The sequence below is a fragment of the Ornithodoros turicata genome, chromosome 1, assembly GCF_037126465.1.
Source record: "Ornithodoros turicata isolate Travis chromosome 1, ASM3712646v1, whole genome shotgun sequence".
Taxonomy (NCBI): Eukaryota; Metazoa; Arthropoda; class Arachnida; order Ixodida; family Argasidae; genus Ornithodoros; species Ornithodoros turicata.
This window is the reverse complement of record NC_088201.1, coordinates 14,505,269-14,526,865: the sequence shown is the minus strand read 5'-3', so window position 1 is coordinate 14,526,865 and position 21,597 is coordinate 14,505,269. Positions and strand designations below refer to the sequence as shown.

At 44.8% G+C, this 21,597-nt stretch overlaps 1 long non-coding RNA gene across 2 annotated transcripts in view; it reads left to right on the top strand.

Moving 5' to 3' along the window:
* The window catches only part of LOC135397231 (uncharacterized), a 447,853-nt gene that overhangs the window by 173,704 nt on the left and 252,552 nt on the right, over positions 1-21,597 (top strand). The gene's annotated exons all lie outside the window — the stretch shown is intronic.

Below are 21,597 nucleotides of genomic sequence, written 5' to 3'. Positions count from 1 at the left end.
CACATGACGCTGTTGTCGTCCTTTTTGGTTCATGCCTTATTTTGACCAACTGCACCCAGTGCAGCTTACATTCGCGTCTCTGTAGCAGAGAATGTTACCTGTTGCATGCCATTATTCCCGCTACGATTTGGTTGTTTCAACCAACTGTTTGCGTCGCAAGCTAGAAGGTGTCGAACAGTTGATGTCTCTAAACTACTGGAGGTAATCATGGAAGGCAGTCTGCACTTCATTTTGGGTAAAAAAATGCAAAGTAGCTTGCGTTCCCTACGCTCGTACGTGTCACGTAGATAATTTTTCAGACGAAAGAAGGGAGGCACTGAAAAGGTTAGCCAGCTGTAGGACCCGATGTGGGTTCGAATCCTACAGCTGGCTAACCTTTTCAGTAACGTCCTTCCTATATTATTCTTCATTCATTATTCATTGTTCTTAAGCACTTGAGGCTTGTGTGTTATATTGTCCTTTCTTCTGTGTTCCAGCCTCAGAACATCAATTTCCATCGTAGATAATTTGTCCTACGAAGTAGTGCTTTCCATCGTAGTTGTCACGTACTGGTGAAATAACTGATGGTACCTGTGGTCCATATTGACAGCTGTGGGATCCGGACATTTCGGTGCAGGACATTTCGGTGCGGACATTTCGGTGCACGGACGTTTCGGTGAACGGACATTTTGGTGCAAAACGTTGCTGAGGGGTCGCGGGAAAATGGTCCCTGGAATGGCTGTCACAATGTCGACATACCGTAATAAAACAAAGGGAAGAGGGCGGTTGGCATCGAAGGGTAGTGTTGTCAAGAAATTTGGTTTACATAGAGAAGAACGTGCGTTATGTATTTTTTGTGCACTATTATAGATTTAAGACCTGATCTGCATGTGTCGTGGTCTGTCGTGGCTTTTAAACTTTTGGGGCATTTTCTTTTTTAATATTTTGCGCCCCATGTTCTGGTCGGTGCTGTATAGAAATTCGTCTTTTTTTCTTTCTTTTTTCAAGAGTAGATGAAGAATTCCTTTTTAATTTTGAAGTGAGTATTATCTCGAAGGGGGCATCTTCAAGGTACGGATATTATGCAATTTGAATTTAATTTGTTCAGGACGTGCCGGTTACATCTTTGGTGGAAGCATTTGATTAAACGTTATTCCCCTTCTTGCGACAACACCTCACAAGCAAACAACATGATGTTAGAAGGGGTGGTGAGAACACGTAATGAAAATTTAACTGAAATATTTTGGAAGAGGCATTGATATCTGAAGTATACAAAGGAGTGGTTGGAAAGTATGCAAGTCACACCAAATACGGTATTATGTGGCGTGCTGGGTGGAACTGCCTAAGATATTTCAGTCGTATGGCGTAGAGCTAATATTAAGTCCCTTTACGGGATTCGCTGCGTAATTGGTGTAATTCAAAACGCAGCTTTCCCACTCCCACCATGAGTGCAAGAGACAGTCTCGGTCAGCCAGGCGGAAAATTCAGACGGGCAAATTTCTTCTCTCCCTTCCGTGCAATATTCCAGACGCTTTTGGGAACCAGTAAGCAAGTGCGCTCCACGCGTTAGCGTTGCTGCGCATTCAATATATGACATTCAATGCACAATATGCGCTGCATTCAATATGTGACATGCGTGCAGGGAAAAAACTGGAATAGATTCGCAACTACCGCTGCGACAGTGAATGCATAACTTGGCCAACAGGCGCTCCCCTTCCCCTCACTCGCTTTTCCCTCTCCCCCTAGCAACGTACCGCCAGCATAGGCAGGCAGACCGCTAATCTACCCAACGTCACCCCCCCTCCCCCCCCCCCCCCAGGCGCGACAGTTTCGTGAATTTTCTTGCTTCTATTATTGATTAGATGCGTCACGAAATAAGTGAGCCCATCTTCCTTAACTGTTTAGCCCATTATTTCATATATATCCTTAATAATTGAACCTCTGTATGCAATAAGGGGATCAGTCAATTTATCCCCTTTTTGCTACTTTTGCTGCAATGACATCTACATACCTGTATGTACCTGCCAAAGACAATTTAGGAGCCTATTGCTATTTATTGGCCAGATACAGGAGGGTAAGAAATGGGAAATGCATGTATGTCAATGGGACGCACAATCCCCCCCCCCCCCCCCCCCCGCACTCTTTTCTCAGTTTGAGATTTTTCGATTTATCCCCTTATTGCATACAGAGGTTCAATTAGAGAGGTTTCTCGTGTCAAGTGGAGATCGTCATTTGTTTAGAGACAGTCGCCACAGGTCAACTTAAATATTCTATCTCGTACACTGAAAGAAGGGTTGCACGGCACTCTGAACATGCTCCTATTTTTAGAGGGCTTAATCTAGGTACTTTTCTCGCTAGCTTACACAAAGGAGAAGTATAAGCCATCGAGCATAGACTGGAGCTAAGATTGTGCCAGGATTTTGTTCGCGAATCAATGGTGTTGAAGAGAAAAAAGTTAAGCTCTTCTTCTTGTTATGAGTTCCACAGGATAGAACCATACTTATGTGGCTTGCTACTCTGGTAAATATATACAATATATCAAGAGGGACGTCACGCTTTAATCTCTGCGAAATTGTTTCTGAAAGGAGCCCTGGAAGAACCTACACAAATAGAAATTCTCGTTGGCTGTAGTACCCTCCGCTACTAGGATTGTTTCTGTGCAGAATAATCACAGCGGCGGATCTCTCGCTTGTATGATAGGCGTTCTAATTCGGCCGCTCTCCCCTTTCTTTATGAAGGAATGGGAAGAAGGCCTAATACATCATCCTAGCATATACATGATACCCCTGCCACACGGACATGAAAAATGACATTAAGTGATTAGTGAGTTAAGCTGTGATGTCATACGTGCGGTGCCACACCGACAGTTTTAATGTCATTAGCCTTAATGTCATTGTCCTCGTACTGAGTTCACCACAACTCATTCGCCCGTGAAATGCCTACTCTCGCTGCCATTGTTAGATGTACTTCTAATTTCTTTGTTTAAAAGTGATTTGGAGTATAGCCGGCTCCTGTGTTCTGTAGAAGCCACCATCTCGATATTTTTCTTCTCTAATTCTAATCTAATCTAGCTCATAGTACTCATGTATTTGAAGGAACGGTTCAAAATAGCGTTTTTTCTTATTAGGGGGCGGGGGCGGGGGGGGGGGGGTAATAGTTGTTTAACTTTTATATGGGAACAAACTTACAGACATCCAGAAGAAATTTGTTCCATGTGTGGCGCGCGACAGAAAAGGTTCTTTGACAACGTCTCCATCCTATTTCCTTTGGCAGAAATAATAAGATTCCGCGGAGTGCAACAATCTCCTAAAAAACGGGCTGATTTTAGAGAATTGTTGTTTAATTGTTCTCTAAAATCAGCCCGTTTTTAGGGAGATTGTTGCACTCCGGAATATTATTATTTTTGTCAAAGGAAATGTGACGGAGACGTTGCCAAAGACCCTTTACTGCCGCGCGCCATAAATGGAATACATTTCTTCTGGATGTCTGTAATTTTGTTCCCATATACATTATTTCTGTAAAAGCTTTATATCCATGTTCCGATCCCAGGTGAACCTGGCTGGGTTAGAAGTGAGAAGTAAGATTAAGAAAACCCAACCGGTTTCGTTACACTCGAGTTAACTTCATGCATTTTAAACACACTTTTTATGCGTGATGAAGTATAACACAAAATTCCTTGTCCTTTGTATATCCATACTATTTTTGCATTTCATATACGTGTTCCAGAGGGAGTTGGCAGCATTTTGAAATCGTATAATCCGTGTCTGAGGGGAAAACTCTGCGCTAAGCGTCGTAAGAGTTCCGGTGTAGGAAGTCTTGTCTGGGCTTCGAATTGTCTTCTTGCTCCTATCAGCTGCATTACTACACATGAGTGTATGCAGAAATGATATGGGACCTCCTAACTGTGCATTTGTGTCACATCGGGTTCTTTGAACGTACGTCATAAACAAAGGACGTACGTGGACACCTCCTTTTTCCCGTTTTGTCCGGTCAACTTAATAGTCCACATTTGTCTCTCGATTTTCGTCCTGAAGCCATCTAGTTTATTTGGGTGTCACACGTTCGTTTGGGTTTCCACTTGAAACTGACCGTGTGGCTAACCAGCTGCTGTAGCTAACTGGTCAGAACATTTTTCGCGTCAAGACTAGGAGGTGAGTCGTATTCGAATCTCAGCTACAACTAGGGTTGCCACCTTTCGTAGTGAGAAATACCGACTGAGTGAGAGAAGGTGGAATAGAGGGAAAGGAGAAAATGTTCGCGGGAAAGGGAAAGTGGGTGAGGGGTGGAGATTATACAGAGAGAGAGAGAAAGAAAGAACGAGCCTACTCGCTGAAGACAACAATGATAATAATAACTAAGAAGACGACTTGTGACTACGGAGTTGGCTCTGTGTTCCAGATTTATTCAAGCTGTAGTGGAATGTTGAAACGAAAACCCCGTAAAAGCCCCTATGGAAGGTGATGAGCCACGAATACCGGCAAAAGGCTGCCGGTATCACCTTCCTACCGGCCAGAGGTGGGGAAATTACTTTTATTTTGTAATGCATTACCATTACTCATTACTTGTATAACAAACTAATGCATTACATTACTCATTACTTTTTGGATATTAGTAATGCATTAGTAATGCAATTACTTTAACGAAGTAATGGCATTACTCTGGCATTACATTTACGTTTTAGGGCATAAGCCTCAAAGGTGCTATGCATAAGTTTTTTCCTTGCTTTTTTTGCTACAGGCAATAGCCACCCGAGTATCTCCAAATCGGTGCCACTAAATCCCCGCAGGAGCGAGTCTGATAGGCAAAACCTATAGATAAGATTTATTGCAGATGATGCCTTTTCTGGCATTATGGAGCCGGCGGATGAGGCCCAGCCTACAGTTCTGTCCTGGCAGAAAAACTACCTCTGACAGCACAAGAGAAGCTAACACGGTACCATACCAAAACAGTGAACCCCTACAGCAATTGTTACGTATTACCCTCATAGAGGCTATGTTTCTATTTCATTGATTTTCCTTTACTCCAAATGCGCACAAGCTAAATCGGTGATATCATCATGTAGACACTTGTGACACACACAACCGACTGTTGAACTCTTGCAGAATTCCCCAGGCTGCGCCTTTCTCTTTCCTTGTTGCCCTGTGCTCATTGTTAAAGGCGGGTTGAAGAAAACCTCGATGCTCCCAATCTTCACGTGGCGCAATGAACGTTCGACAAAAGTAATGAGTAATGCCACCCTGCATTACTCAGTCAAAATGTAATGCATTACCATTACTCATTACTTGCTGGCAAAACGTAATTCATTACCATTACTCATTACTCAAAAGTAATGCATTACCGGTAATGCATTACTTTGTAATGCATTACTCCCCACCTCTGCTACCGGCAACCGGCAGAGCAAGCAAATAACCGGCCGTGCCGGTATAATACCGGCCTGGTGGCAACCCTAGCTACAACTGTTCTTTTTGCAGTGTTTCCGTGTTTTGTAAACACTTTCCGAGAAATATGGGCATCCGAGCGACCTGCTGCCTGCTACGCGGATGAATAGGCGAACTGAAGTACAATAGCCTTCGAGTGAGCGTCCTTGTGCTCCCCCGAGTTAAGAAAACGATGCAATTTTTCGATCAATAGTAAGCTACCTATAGCAACATAATTCTTTTGCCCAAAGAAGTATTGAAAAGAAAGAACTGAAATAGCTCCCCCTTACAACTGGGCGTTGAGGAGGCTTTTCATATTCGCAGCCTTCGTTGATATGTCGTGTAAGAGAGACACGCTCGCTAATTCTTTCAGAATTTACTAATTAATCACGTATCTATTCGCAAGAAAGATATAAATACATTTCGGTATTTTGGAAAGGTCTTCTTATACCTAGAACCATTCCAGTTTTGTCGGGCCGCAACGTGCGTGCGTTCTACTACGGCTATAAATACGGTTTCGAAAAATAAGGCTCTCGGAAATATGACATTACGTAGAAATTGAGGGAGTGGTAATCGCTAACTCATAATCGGCAATCTTTTCCATGCAGTAATGTGCATAAAAAGTATGTACAAGTTCGTCTCTTCATCGCTTTCAATTAGGACACATTAATAGCATTGAACATTCTGCTTCTGAATCTACAGCTTTTCTGGTTTAGTTTTCTTGCATTGTTATATACTACTTGTAGTTTCACTGTCCGGTTTCGGGAGTCAAAGTGAGTGCTTGGTATCCCGCACCTGATTTATTCGGCAGGATAGCGGTTATAATAATGTATATTCCATTTATTTTTCCACTTGACGGAACCACGTGCCATGCAATCGGTTCCGTGTGCATCACTCGTCCTCAGGGTTCTAATTATGAGTACCAAAGAGCCAAAGCTTTTCCATCTGTGGCCTTCCCATTATTTGCAGAACGCACGTGGAACGCGCGAATGTTAATCGCATACTGAAGATATTTCAGGGCTACACTCGACATTCCTGTTTTAAGTATATCCCTATGGAGCATAATTCCGCCTCAGCGGTCGGATTCGGTGCTGCGCTGAAACTTTCTGGAACTGTCATACTATGTGGTAGCACCAGGAAGGAGCTACGGTCTCGGTAAATCCCCACATAATTTATTCCATGTGAACATGATCTGCGCAATCTTCAAATAACTTGATTTTGCTGATTACGTCGACTGATGCGTATTCAACTACGGTTGATTGTTTATGTCCAGCTTCGGTGCCAGCAACAATCATCATAAAACACAGGGTCCTTTTTATTATTATAATTAGTATTATTATTATTGTTGTTGTCTACACACAATTTTTAGTGCTATGATAGCAGCATAGATGCCGTTTTTGCAGCTGAGTAAAATGGCGAGGTGGACATCCTCTCGAAGAGAGTATGGAACTACACTATATAGGTAACTAATTGCCGAAAATTAATTAATGAACTCTTTAAATTTGGCGGCTTACGGGCTCAAGTGAGATTGAAGGATGAGAGACAATTCTCGTTGAAAGCATGTCTGTGTTGAAAGGGGGAAAAAAACCTGAAACGAGCAGGTGCATTGAAGTATCCATCTTCGAATACTGCTATGCAAATGAGTCGAAACCAAAACCGCGCGCCTCAGGAGCGCACGACAATCGTCGTCTTCGGGTTATCTGGGCCGCAAAGCGGTAAAAAAAAAAAGAGTACATTTACACGTAAGGTGCGTTATCAGCTGCACGTGCTGCACCTTCCGCAGGGTAGGACTGCGGATAATTTCGACAACCTGGTTCTTTTGACGTGCGCCGGAAATCTCCTACACACACGCGGTGCAGCAAAACGGTTGATCGAGCTAGCAGATTAGCACCTACTCCAATCATATCCATCGCTCCAAAGCACGTGGCTTTCTGGCGTAGAATGAGCGCAGCCTTCACTGCGCTTCTCATGCGTGCGGCTTCAGTTCCGGGTCATTTGCATCGTAAAATTCGGCAATCGATATTTCAACGTGCAAGCTCGTCTTAGGATTCTTAAAAAAAAGAATACAAATGCTTTCAGCGAGGATGGTCTCCCATTCTGCTATCTCGTTTTTTTCATTCAGAGTTCATGAATTTTAAGTAATTAGTCATCTTGTTGTTACTCCCTTCGAGAGAATATCTGCCTGGCCCTAAAACCTGCCTACAAAAGCTGTATCTATATGCGGCTCTTATAGTTATTTTATGACAAATCTAAAGAATAAAAAAGAAACCTACATTATGATGGTGTTTATTCATACTAAAATGCACACTGGCAGCTACAACAGGTTTAACAATCTAATGCCGACGTTTCAGAATCTATACGTGTTCCACCCTCAGAGCTAAAAGACTCGTCCTGGAATCCGGACGCGTCATTTATTAAACAAGGGGGCGTATATTATGATGGTCATGGTGTGTTCACCACAGGAGCTGCTCAATTACATGTGGGGCATGGGAGAGATGGGAATGCAGTGGATGCACCACGCGTGCACCCACACAATGCATTGTGAGGCATGCATTGTAGGCGCACGGCACCGAGCAAATATAAGGAGCAAAAATAAGAAATATAATATAAAACCTTCGGTCAACACAGTTTCTTACATAATATGTCAAAAACGTCAATAAAACAAATCAAATCAATCCAAATAATATTTTGCACTAATATACTATCTCACAATATCGTGATAACTAAGAATGTGCGGACATTCTTCAAAAGTGGAGAATAAAAAATTGTCACCGACTTAACGGAACAGGAAATAACAATTTATTTACACGTTTCGTCTCCTATGCGGGAGATTTCATCAGTGCAAGGCTAGGGACGAGAATGAGGAGCACCAAAAGCAGTCTTGGTATTTAAGGGTTTACCGAGATGAGAGTACAGTCCAGGAAGTGGGCCACGGTTGGTATTGCATGCTGTTGGCTCCCTTTGCATGTGCCACGATTAATCGTCGTGGCGGCGGTATCCTTATCACTGTTAAGCAGGCGATCGCAGTGTTCACCTATACATGTTGAATCTTCTTTAGAAATGTCTTGAGTTAAGTTAAAATTATAACATGTCGATCTGCTTGCTGGCCTGTTGTACAGGCCGCTAGATTGTGGGAATTTTGTGTCTTTATTCACCGATGTTTTGTCGACACTTGTACCCAACAACCGCAAAGCAAAGATTTGTATAACCGGTGATTTCAATTTCCCGGGCATAACTGGGCGATTCCTTGTGGTTCCCCTTCCGAGGAATCTAGTTTTGTTGATGTTTGCGCAACTTTTGGTTTGACACAGCTAGTTTCTGAGCCTACTCGTGTTTCATCCACCACTGCCACCATTCTTGACTTCCTACTTGTTAATGACCCTTCGATCGTTGGTCGTCTTTCCTTCCCTTTGTATCTGAATGACCACTTAGCTATTCATGTGCCGCTTCGTTTGTACCGTCCGGTCAGGGAGCAGGTTCGTAAGACGATAAGACTCTATGACAGAGCCGACTTCGACAGAATAAATTATGAATTATTTAATTATTATCCATTCTTTTTGACCGGTGGTTGTGAGCTTTCGGTCGAGGAGAACTGGCTGCTTTTTCGCAGCAAGCTAAACGAGCTGACTGACAGATACGTTCCATCTATTGTAATAAGAACATCTCCCACAGCTCCATGGTATTCCAACCGTCTCAAGAAACTTCACAATAAAAAAAGCGCCTCTACCGGCAAGCTAGACGTTCTGGTACTGATTCTGCGTGCGCAAATTATCGTTTGTGTTCATACGAATACCTTAGGGCCATTCGTCAGGCAAAACGTGACTTCTATTCCACGCAACTGACCTCTGTGCTGACTAGTAATCCTCGTAAGTTTTGGAAAACCATGAATCCATATTCACGGGAAGCCGTTTGCCTAACTTACCCTGATGGCTCCGAAATGTCTGACGCCAATTGTGCAACCGCTTTCAACGAAGCTTTTGTCAGTGTTTTCCTACACGATCCGCGTCAAAGTTTTCCCCGAACTTCCACATTCACCGGATATTTAAATCCCATGCCCAAAATCGAGGTATCTCGCGCCGGGGTACTTAAGCTTATTGATTGCTTGAAATTATCTCACTCCTGTGGACCAGATCCCATTAACTCCAAGGTACTCAAAAACACCGAAGAACCTTCTTTCGTGTTTTTTTTTGTTTTGTTTTGCAATAAACCTATATCCCCCCCCCCCCGAAGAACCTTCGTCTTTTTTTTTTTTTTTTTTGTCGTTCATTTTTACGCAATGTCTCGATTATAGCTACGTGCCTCACGACTGGCGACAGGGCAAGATCGTTCCAATTTTTAAGAGCGGTGATAAGTCATCTCCTCTCAATTACTAGTTTGGAATACTACAGGGAATACTAGTCAATTACTGACTAGTATTCCCTGCAAAATCCTCGAACACATTATCTACTCTGCTATCTCATCTAATCTCGAACAGAACAATTTCTTTTTTGCTGAACAGCACGGTTTTCGCAAGGGTTTCTCTTGCGAAACCCAACTGTCACTATTTACTTTTGATGTTAGCTCTAACATGGACAGATGTATCCAAACCGACCCCATTTTGCTTGACTTTAAAAAGGCTTTCGATTCTGTTTCACATCCTAGCCCTATTCACTCGCTTTCTTTACTAAACCTTTATCCCCACGTGTATAACTGGATTGTGTGTTACCTCTATAATCGAACACAGGCTACCATTGTGAATGGCTTCCTTTCTGACTTCCTATCTGTTACTTCAGGCGTCCCACAGGGATCTGTCCTCGGGCCGCTGCTCTTTCTTATTTTCATAAATGATCTCCCGCATTCCATCTCATCCTCTATCAGGCTCTTCCCTGACGACTGTCTATTGTACCGCCACATACTGTCCTCCTTTGATCAATTAGCACTCCAGCAGGACCTTGTGTCTAGCTTGAACTGGTGTGTTACTTAGGGTCTTCCTCTTAATGCTTCCAACTGTTGTTATATTCCCTTTTCGCGCTCTAGGACAGGTCACCGCTAACACATGAATATCACATAGGCCAGGATGTCATCCGTGAGTCTGGTACTTACAAGTACTTGGGGCTTCATTTTTCCTCAAACCTCTCTTGCTCAGATCATATTCATACGATTGTTGGCGATGCAAATCGCAAACTTGGTTTCATCCGTCGCCACCTTAGACTTGCTCTACCTGAGGTGAAACGTCTTGCATACCAAACACTAGTCAGGCCGAAGTTGGAATATGCATGTAGCATCTGGGATCCTTGTCAGTCAACACTTGTGGGCCTTCTTGAATCCATACAAAACCGGGCAGCTCGCTTTATTTTATCAGACTATTCTTTTCCGTCCAGTATTACATCTTTAAAGGCCTCTATCAGTCTTCCTCCTCTTGCACACCGTAGGAAATACTACTGTCTGTGTTTATTTCATAAATTCTACTACACCACAACCATCCGACCAGGGTACATCACTATGGCCCACTACATCTCCTCTAGGATCGATCATGCCCATAAAATCGACCACATTCCATGTCGTACATCCCATTTCCAGTTTTTCTTCTTCCCCAAAACCATCACTGCTTGGAGCAAACTTCCCCAGTCTATCGTAGCCAACTCCGACTTTTCTGTTTTTCGCAGCCAGCTAGCTGCCAGTTTTGGTATCCAATTTCCCTATCATCATATCATATTTTTAACTCAAAATGATTTCACAATATTGTTTTTTTTCTTATGTGTTATGTGTATAATGGGACCGTGTCAATTCCTTACGTCAAAGGGGTTTCGGAGCGTATTCGGCGCACTCTACTGCCCTTGGGGATAAGGACTTGCTTCAAACCCCACATGAAACTTCGGCACATCATTTCCAGGCCCAAAGATCTCACCCCACCCCGATGCGAAAGCGGTGTCGTCTGTAGGCTAAGTTGTTTGGAATGTGATGCCACGTACGTATAGGTGAGACAGGCAGCAAACGGGGCACCCGAATTAAAGAACACAGACGAGACGCTAAAATGGCGACCAACGCAACTATGTCAAAGACTGAGCTCGTGGACAACTGCTGGAAAACGGCACACGTGTTCGACTACAAGGGCGCCGTCACCTTGGCGCACGAACAGCGGTGGGGACCGAGAAAATTTCTCGAATCGTGGAACATCCAAAGGGAGCCAACAGCATGCAATACCAACCGTGGCCCACTTCCTGGACTGTACTCTGGTCTCGGTAAACCCTTAAATAGCAAGACTGGATTTGGTGCTCCTCATTCTCGTCCCTAGCCTTGCACTGATGATGTCTCCCGCATAGGAGACGAAACGTCTAAATAAATTGTTATTAGGCTGTTGCGTTAAGTCGGTGACAATTCTCCAGTTATGACGCCCGGCTTTTGGAATATCTTCGATTCATCAAAAGGTTTGTACTTTGGTCGTATACCGTTTATATCACAAAAAAGTAAAAAAATTTTGCCAACGGTGTAGCTGCGCTGACAGACTTGTACGTATCTTGAGTACGTACTCAAAATACAGTATTTTAAATACTTTTTCCGGTATTTTGGTACTTTACTCAATACTTTTTGGGACAAGTAATTTTAATGTATTTAAAATACTTTTTTCGGTATTTGCTACTCAGTACTCAAAATACTTTCCTTCCTCGTCAAGCCATATCCAGCACACTTCCCGCCGTGCCGAGATTACAGCTCACTGGAATTTAACCCCCTTTTCTTCTTTCTTTTTTCGGGAATTCACGAATCTGTCATATCCTCTTGTACAATAGGCTGGTCCCACCTTGCTTGTCAATAGCCAACTTCGTCAGAAAGCCGTTCCTATATTGCCAGGTGAATCACCAGGGGATTAGGTACAAGAGAATCCCAGCATTTATTTCCTTGGTCGCCAAACCAATAAACACGTGCCACAGCTTGCAAGACCCGAACGGACATACAGGACGGATTACGAATTGGTTCAGAACATATCAACAAAGTTTACTTGGTTTCATCAAAGTTCACCAAACATTGACACCAAGACATTGCAAATGAAAGATATGCTTCAGCATGGCTGATGAAGTTTATTCCTTTCATTTGTCCATGTTCAGAATACGCGTTTCACTTACAGCTAATACTAAAGTACTTTAAAGAGCATCTTAAATACTTCTTAGAGTATTTAGTACTCTACTCAAATTACTTTCAGTTTTGAGTATTTTGTAATCTATTTTAAATACTTTTGCGCAGTATTTTGTACAAGTCTGAGCTGCGGGTATCTGCCCACATCGTTTCCTACACGCTGTTTCACGAAATCAGCATTTTGAATAAAGACCCCATCATGTTGCGTGCACCTTCATATGCAGGAATGCAGACGAAAGCGAAGCCGAAGCGGATGTGCATTCAGCGTCGCTGGGACTTGAAAGGAAGCCTGAATAAAGTTCACTGAAAGAACCTCTCACGCACGGTCCAACTAGTGCAGCTAGAAATCAACCTTCCCAACCGCGACGCCACGTCAGTCTAATCCGATATCGCGGTACGTCAGCTAAACCGCCACCGCGAAAAGGGACAGGGATATGTTGCAAGGAAATTATGCTGCCATAAGCCTTTTGAACCATTTCCACGCACGGAGTTTCAGGTAGCCGAGAGCACTCCACTTGCTGTGCACTTAATTTTTTCCCTAGTTGCGTTCATAGGTTTCGAATGGTTTGTCCCCAAGATTAGCATGAGGTGCTGCGCAAACACGGTAATTTAATGTCACATCAGTGTTATCTAAGGTAATCCTACACATCGTTAGGTGATGCATTTCGAAGGCGATACGACAAGACTTCCGCATTTTACGTACAGAAGTTCAGTCGAGCTTTTCAAGGCTTTGAAAAGATTCAAATGATATGCACTGTCATTTCGCGCACTGTCGCCTGCCTTCCGACGTTGGCTAAAGTCGACTGGTGTTATGATCACTTCTGTTGCTATTTGTCTTATTGTTGCTATTTGTAACTATTCGTCTCAAGGCTAAGTCTACTGAAAACTATAACAAAAATCGCCTCGCTGGGGGCATCGGTCTTTTCTGATGTTTCGTGAGTGGCGCTACAACGGACCCCAGTCACAATGTTCCGTGCCAAAGGGATGTAAGGCGAAGGGTAGAAGCCTTGAACGGTGGCGGTCGGTGTCTTGGTCAGGTCCGAGCCGTCCGGTTTTCTGAAACCTCCGGGACCTTCCCACATGTATAGACATGAAGTGTCGGTGACCTTTTGGAATGCCTAGTTATCAAACCCGTATGGTGAAACATTCCTCTTCCCCTGCGATCGGTAGCGGCAAACGTCCCCCGGACCGAAGTCTCGAAGCCTAATGAAATTTTTTCTCTCTCCCCTCGTCAAAATACCCCCCCCCCCTAAAATAAAGTCCCCTTGTCAAAATACCTGGTTTTGTCTTCTACCTCTTCAGAAGAGGAAAAAAAATGTACCACTTGGAAAAATGTCACTCTTCTGTATTGGGAAGGTGGTGTCTTCCCTGTCAAAACACATCACAGAAATTAAGAAACTCCGATCTGGCGACCTTTTCGTCAAGTGTACATCAGAGGCAGATTGCCAAAAGATCCTAAACGACAGGGATGCTTGGTGGAGATGCTTGAAATGCTTGATGTCCCGATATCTGCGTCCTTGCGTAAGACCTTGAACACATGTCGTGGGGTGGTAGCTGTCGCTGAATTGATCGACGTCCTAGTAGAAGAGAAACAGAAAGGAACAGGCAGTAATTGATGTCCGGAAACTTAGAATACGAAAAAACAATGAATATATCACCACCAGAAATGTAGTCCTTACCTTCGACCGTCCTTTGCTGTCCGATAATTTGAAAGTTGGATATCTGTCTGCAGAGGTCCGTCCGTACATCATGAACCCTCTTCGTTGCTTAAGTGCAACCGATTCGGGCATGCTGCTGACGCCTGCCGTGTGTCGTCCTGTTGTGCCCGTTGTGGCCACCAGGGCCATGACACTAAGGAGTGTAGAGGGCCTGATTGTTGTGTGAACTGCTCCAATGATGACCCTTCTTACTCAAGGTCTTGCTCTAAGTAGAAATAGGTTTTGCGCATCAAGGTAACCCAAACCACAGCTACCCCGGAGCAAGGAAAAATGTATCCCCTTTCTCTACACAGGAATACTCGGCAGTACTTCAACAGAAACCAAAGATGGTAACAGTACACACACAGACACACTCCATACAGAACACTGCCAACAGGAAGTGAAGACGGGGTAAAAATGAAGCACCTTGATGAAAGTACGGTAGCGACTGTGACAGCAGTCCTACCCCTGTGATCAACCTTGATGGAAGCGCGCTCTATTGAGTGTGATGATGATTCGGGCTCGGAGCTCTCCTTGGGGAGCACGAGCTCACCATTTCTGCAACGTGCAAGAGGAAACCTCTCGAGAAGTGGTTCTCTCCCTTATCGGAGAAGGTGGAGGCTAGAAGAAAAGCCTCGAACCCGAGGACTCCTCCTCCCCGGAGGAGTAAGACCTAGAAGCCATAGTTAATGGCAGTCTTTCTTTCACTCCAGGATATTGGCCAAAGTACTCTTGTGTAGCCTTTCTGGTCGGCATAACAAATCGTTGTATGCCCTTTTTATTTTTCTCAGTTCTGCTATCATGATGGGTCACACAATCCTCAGTCAGTAGAATTGTCGTGGTTTACTTTCCAATTTGGACGATATTCATGATATTTTCGAAGAGCGTAATGCAATGTGATTTTGTGCCCAAGAAACATACCTAAACGCACATACACAAAATCCGTTCCGTAGATACATTTTCCGGAAAGATCGAACTGACACAACCCGTGCCTCCGATGGAAGAGCCATCATTACTCATGGGGCTGTTCCAACTAAGGATATCCCTTTGGTGACGGATCTGAAAGCTGTTGCAGTGCAAATTTGCCTCGATAGATTGTTAACAATTTGTTCAGTTTATCTCCCACCTGCAACAGCAATAACATACACATACATTGAAAACTTATGTAGCCAATTTCCACCCCAGTTATTCTTGCTGGTAATTTCAATGCCCATAACCCCCTCTGGGGCGGAGCCAGAATTGATTCCCGGGGAAACATGTTGGAAAGGATCCTGTTGTCGTCAGCATTTCGTCTGCTGGTTTACATACATATGTGCACACTACAACACGGTATTTTTTCTCGCTAGACCTCTGCTTCTGCAGCCCGTCCCTCTTCTAAGACCTGGAATGGACTGTAGAGGATAACCCTCACGGGAGTGACCATTTCCCTGTGGTTATCAAATTTTTGCCAATCGTAAACAGTTTTACCACTTGACCTCCCAGACAGAAAATTCAACTGGGGAAAAGCCGACTGGGGACAGTATTCAAAAAAGTGTGATATATCCTTGATTCCTTTTGATGAGACAACAATTGAGGAAGCCAGTAGCCATCACAAATGTCATCCAACAGGCAGCTACTCAATCTACCCCACAAACGTCTCTCCATCTACCGCGACGACCAAAGCCCTGGTGGACAAGTGAGTGCGAGGAGATTCGTAAACTTCAATACCATGCGTGGAACCAATACCACGCAAAACCTTCTACTCTTCAAAAGAGCAAGAGCAAAAGCCAGATGGAGACGCGAACTGTCCTCTTGGCGAAACCTCGTATAATCTTTATCCCGCGATACCCCATCCAAAGTGGATTGGAACTGGCTCCGGAAAATTAAAGGTGAACATGCACATTTTTCTCTTCCATTGCTGCAAATCAATGGCCGCTTATGTGAAAGCCTGCAAGAACTGGCTAATGCACTTGGTCAACACTTCCAGTGTGTTTCGGATTATTCGCTTTACAGCACGGACTTTCTTAAACACAAAAGCATTGCTGAGAAAAAACAGGAAATTAGAATGAATGGTGGTGATAACCATTCGTACAATTAGTCGTTTAGTATGGTGTAGCTTCTGCAAGCTTTATCCTCAGCAAAAGCGACAGCACCTGGCCCACATAACGTCATGTATTCTATGCTTCATCATATTTCTGACGAGTCAAAGAAGTTTTTGTTTCACTTCTTTAATCATGTGTGGGTAGAAGGGGTATTGCCATCGTCGTGGAAAATCGCTACGGTTATTCCGCCTCTAAAGCCAGTCAAGGAACCATCTTGTCCAGGTAATTACACACCTTAACCAAGGAGCCTTAGTCCACCTTAGTCCAACACAACTTAGTCCAAGTAATTACACACCTATCGCTCTAACGAGCTGTTTAGGTAAGACCTTTGAACGAACGGTCAAGGATCGGCTCGTGACGAAAACAAATGTCTTTATCAGCATTCCAATCTGGCTTCAGGGTGGTTCATTTCACAACGGATCACCTCGTTCATTTGGAGACAACTATTCGTGAAGCGTTTGTCAGAAGACAACACTGCTTGTCGGTCTTTTTTTTACTTAGGAAAGGCGTATGACACTACATGGCGATATAGTATTCTTCAGGACATACATTCATTCGGTATAAGGGGACGCCTCCTTACATGTATCGTCGATTTCGTTCAAGAGGCAAGATTCAGAGTTCGGCTGGACACAGTCTTATCCGACACTTTCTCTCAGGAGAACGTCGTCCCGCAGGGATCCGTTCTCAGTGTTACATTGTTTCTGGTGAAAACCAACTCTGTAGCTATACTGCCATTCCACCTTCCATATCATATTCCCTCTATGTAGACGACATTCAAATATCCTGTTGTTCTATCAATTTAACAGTATGTGAGAGGCAAATACAACTGACAATAAACAGGCTGAACAAATGGTCATCTGAAAGCGGTTTTAAATTCTCAACTCAGAAAACCTTTTGCGGATTGTTCTCCTGAGCCAGAGGGATGTTTCTACGACCCTTACTTAACTTGGGCTGATGTACGATTGAAGTGGAACCCTAACACAAGTTTCTAGGGGTCATCCTTGGTGAAACGCTTACATTCTTGCAACACATCAAAAATCTTAAAGCAAAATGCACTAAGTCCTTAAATCTCTTAAAGGTGATATCCCACAAATCTTGTGGAGTTGATCCTGAGACGTTGCATAGAGTATATATGCTCGCGAGTGCGGTCGAGACTGGACTACGGGCGTGTCGTTTACGGGTCTGCCCGTCAGTCTGTCTTGAAAATGCTTGACCCATGCAGTACATCATCATCGAGACCAGCTCCGGTGGCGCAGCGGTAACGCGTGCGCTTGGAGACTGGGAGGTCCGTGGTTCGAATCCGCGGGCCGGCTGTGCCGTCTGGGGTTTTTCCTGGGTTTCCCTCAGATGTGTAATAGGCGTATGCCGGCACAGTTCCCCTGAAGTCGGCCCATGGACGCAGCTATCCTCCCCCCGAGCGGATTCCCTCCGGTCTTCCACTTCACCCTTTCCTCTCCTCCTCTCCACCACCTATCCCTTCCCGAGAAACATGCCGCCTAATCAGGCAGGCAGACCTCTCGGGTTCCTCCCAACGACACTCCTCCTCCTCCTCATCATCATCGAGGGCTGCGTTTGATAACTTGTGCTTTCCGGACGTCTCCAGTTGAAAGCCTCTACGTTGAAGGCAATGAATGGTCTTTGGATAGATGTATCGTGCAGTATCATATGCACTCAGAGTTAGGGGATACCCAGAACACCCAACACTACCGTGCGTGAAAGATACGCGCTTCAAACAACAAACCACCCGTCCTTCGAACACGCGTGCGTTCCAGGAAATTGAGTCTCGTGATTTTGCGGAGTATCACACCCCGGTCTTGGAGGCCTATGGTAGAGCTCTGCCGTGGCACCCCCCCCCCCCCCAGAACATTGACTAAGTCTTTGACTAAGTACGCTAAGAAAGACACCTCGCCTGTTGTCCTTCAGCAAGAATTCCGACATCTCGGGGAAACTTTTGAAGCTCACACAGTATTTTATACTGACGGCTTGAAGACATCCACGCGTGTTTTACTTGAAATAATTTTCGCCACAATCTCGTAACTTCGGAGAACTGACGTTGCCTACCAACTGGGCACTAGCTCGGAAGAGATGCCGTCAAGGTGATCACTGTTCTGCGTAACGCCTGGTTGTTAAAGGTATAACTACGCAACGTCAACGTACCTAAACGAACAACGAGTGACTGTTGGGGCACGGTTTACACAAGGTACACTATTGCATAGCGCAAAATCGATGAAATTCAATCCTAAGAAATAAATTGGAAATAAGAAAGAAATTGGGGTAGATTTACACATAACGTGTGTCAGCCTAGTGTGGCGACTTGCTGCACGTGCCGCAGGGTAGGATAATTTCTACCACCTGTTCTTTTTTTTTTCTTTTTTTTTTTACGTGCGCCAGAAAACTCAGACACAAGCAATGTTTACCTCCCCCCCATTGCTACCGTCCTCGGCCGGAATTGAACCCGCGATGTTGAGCTTGAGAGCATCTTGATAACATAATTGAAAAATCCATCCAACAATAGAGCACGTCGCCTCTACTCGTCAAGACCTACGCCACAATTCTTTTGTCTTTTTTTCTTGTCCTCACATCATCATCGTCGTCCTCATTCTGAACCACAAAGAATCGCCTACCGTCTTTTACACGTCTCTTTAATAAGTCTTTAATAAACCTTGAAAGTGCTCATGTGACAGACGTCTCTATAATCGTAACATTCTTCGAAATATTTTTCTGCCGCTACCTGTCTGCACCATGCGCATTGTGAATGCAAGCACACGGAGAGCACCTGTAAGGAGCTTTGCTAAAAGAAATACGAGCAAGTAATTCTTGCCCAATAATATGTCTGCGAGCGCAGCACCACGATTAGAAGCAATAAAATCGTGGCAGGCTCTTTAATGAGTCACAGTAATAACAAGATGAAACAAAAAATTTACACGTGGAGAAATACATTTCCTCTTAGTTAAACGCCAGAAACAGGACCGAACCTACGCAATTCAGAATTTTTCGCGCTAGAGCAATAAACTCAAATGTTTCATAGCGTTTCCTCTGCAACGATCAGCGACGAGCAATAATCGTTAAATTTACTTCTGTCATTCCTGCCTTTGGTTTTCAGCAGTACGTTTACGGTAGGTTTTCGAGTTTGAACTGAGTTCTTGTTACGACCGTGGTGACCGTAAAAACAGAGGCGGTGGTGACGAAAACCGGCCTGCTAAAAGCAGATGGTGGCGGTGGTGCTGGTGCTGGGTAAAAGGGCTCACCGTTGTCGGCCTCACAGAGGTGGGCAACGTCACGACTGACGCCCTGGAGGAATGTGTGTCCTTGGCCGACTTCTAAGGGAACTGTGCCGACATATGTCTGAAAGCGTCTGAGGAAAACCCAGGAAAAACCCCAGACAGCCCAGCCGGCACTGGGATTCGAACCCGGGTACCAGAACTTGACCACATAGCACGCTCTTAGCCAATCACCATCCCGAATGACATCGTTCTGCCCCCTGATTGGTTGAAAACGGGAGGCGTACGCCTTTTTGGAACACTTATGCAGTTCCAAAAAACGCGTACGCCCCGCGCTTTCCACCAATCGGGAGCGATAAAGGTGTCATTCTGTGCAGTGGTTGGCCCTCACCATGCTATGGGGTGAAGTTCTGTTTGTAGAGGCAGGTCCTGCTCAACGACACGTCTAACACTGTGCTCTCCCCGACGAACTCACGCACCCTCTATGCATTTCCGCCCTTCATACACTATCCTTCATCCGTGTTTTTTTTTCTTTTTTGCTATAGTCATGACGACGCTCACTTCTAGGTGGCCAACAACGGCGAGCCGATCCTGCCCTTACTCCCCTCCCCCCTCCCCTCCCATCCCCTCTGTTTTTAGAGTGTGGCTTGGACTGGCACAGCTTCGTCGGCTTCGAAGTAGAAAGGAAGCGTCTATAGAAATGTTAGAGTTTAACTTTGAATGTACAAAAAAAAAAAAAAAAAAAGTGGGGAGACATTGAATTCGTCACCCGACGAATTCTGCTGCTCCCATGATGAAACCCAAAATGAATGAACCCCACAGAAATGTGTAGGGACTTATCAAAGCCTTTGAGGCCGCAGCGCAGTGCAGCGCAAGAACTTGATAACCGCGCTATCAAGATTCCGGAGGTCGTCGCGGCCGATGTTGCTCGAACATTCTGGATTACACACGTGCACTCGCAAGAGGGCGCGGAGGCGGAGGAACAGAGGATAAAAAGGCCCACACGGGTGTGTTTGGGGAATCCCCTCGGGAGCCACGGCCGGAACAGTTCCGGTAAGGTTTGCTGTGCGACGTTGAGGAGGAGCTGGCCGCGGGCACAATGGTGAGGTCACCAATGAACCTTCTTTGCTGCTTAATAGTTCTTGTGTAGTTCTTCCGGAGGGCGACTGACTCGGGGAAGCCCCGAGAGTGGGACGGTGTTTTTCACACAAATAAAAAGGCAGGAACAATGGAAAGGTAAAAAAGAAAAACATCGCCCCTCTACCCGAACTGCATATGCACATGCTCTCCTGGAAGTGAAAAGAGTCGCGACAAACTAGAATTAAAACTGGAACTGGAAACGTCTTGGACAGAGATCAGTAACCTGAAAGGACTGTGCCAAGCTGAGTTAAGGCAATAGTGTGGGCAAGTTGGTTCGAGCTGTTTTTTTTTTTTTTTTTCTGCCATTCGGAACTGTACGAGCAGTGGCGTCACAGGGCACGCGGTGCGGGAGCTTTTTGTACCACCTCGTCCCCCCAATAACGGATCCCTTTCCGTACGATGCGATACACGACAAAAAACAATAGTGAGTTTTAGTGCATCGTACGCTACCGCCTTTGCGTACGTTAGGGATAGCGTGGTAGTTCTGCGCACTGCGCGAAGCTCGCTCTATGTTAGCGCATTTTGCGCGTGCGCAGAACCACCAACGCTATCCCCTGTGCACGCAAATGCATATCGCCTTTGCGTGCAATGCGTACGATGCGCTATTACTCATTAATAGTAAGAATTATTAATAGTATTGAATAGTAATCATTAATAGTATAGAAAAAAATCACGTGCTCGCAGAGGGCTCCTCGTTGTTATTGGCGTCATCGTACCGCAAAGAAAGGGAAGAAACTGCGGTGCTGGTGCGGCGCGTCACTCCTTTCCGTCGCGTGACCTGGTGCGGACTGCACCCTTCGCACCCCCTAGTGACGCCAGTGCTTATGGTGAGTATTCGTACAATGCATATGCCATCATGGAGGAATGATTCAAAAGTCTGCGAATGCCTCGTTTTACAGTGTTTCTGTCGAGAACGTTTTATCGAGCGTTTGCCGACAAAGTCAACTTGTAC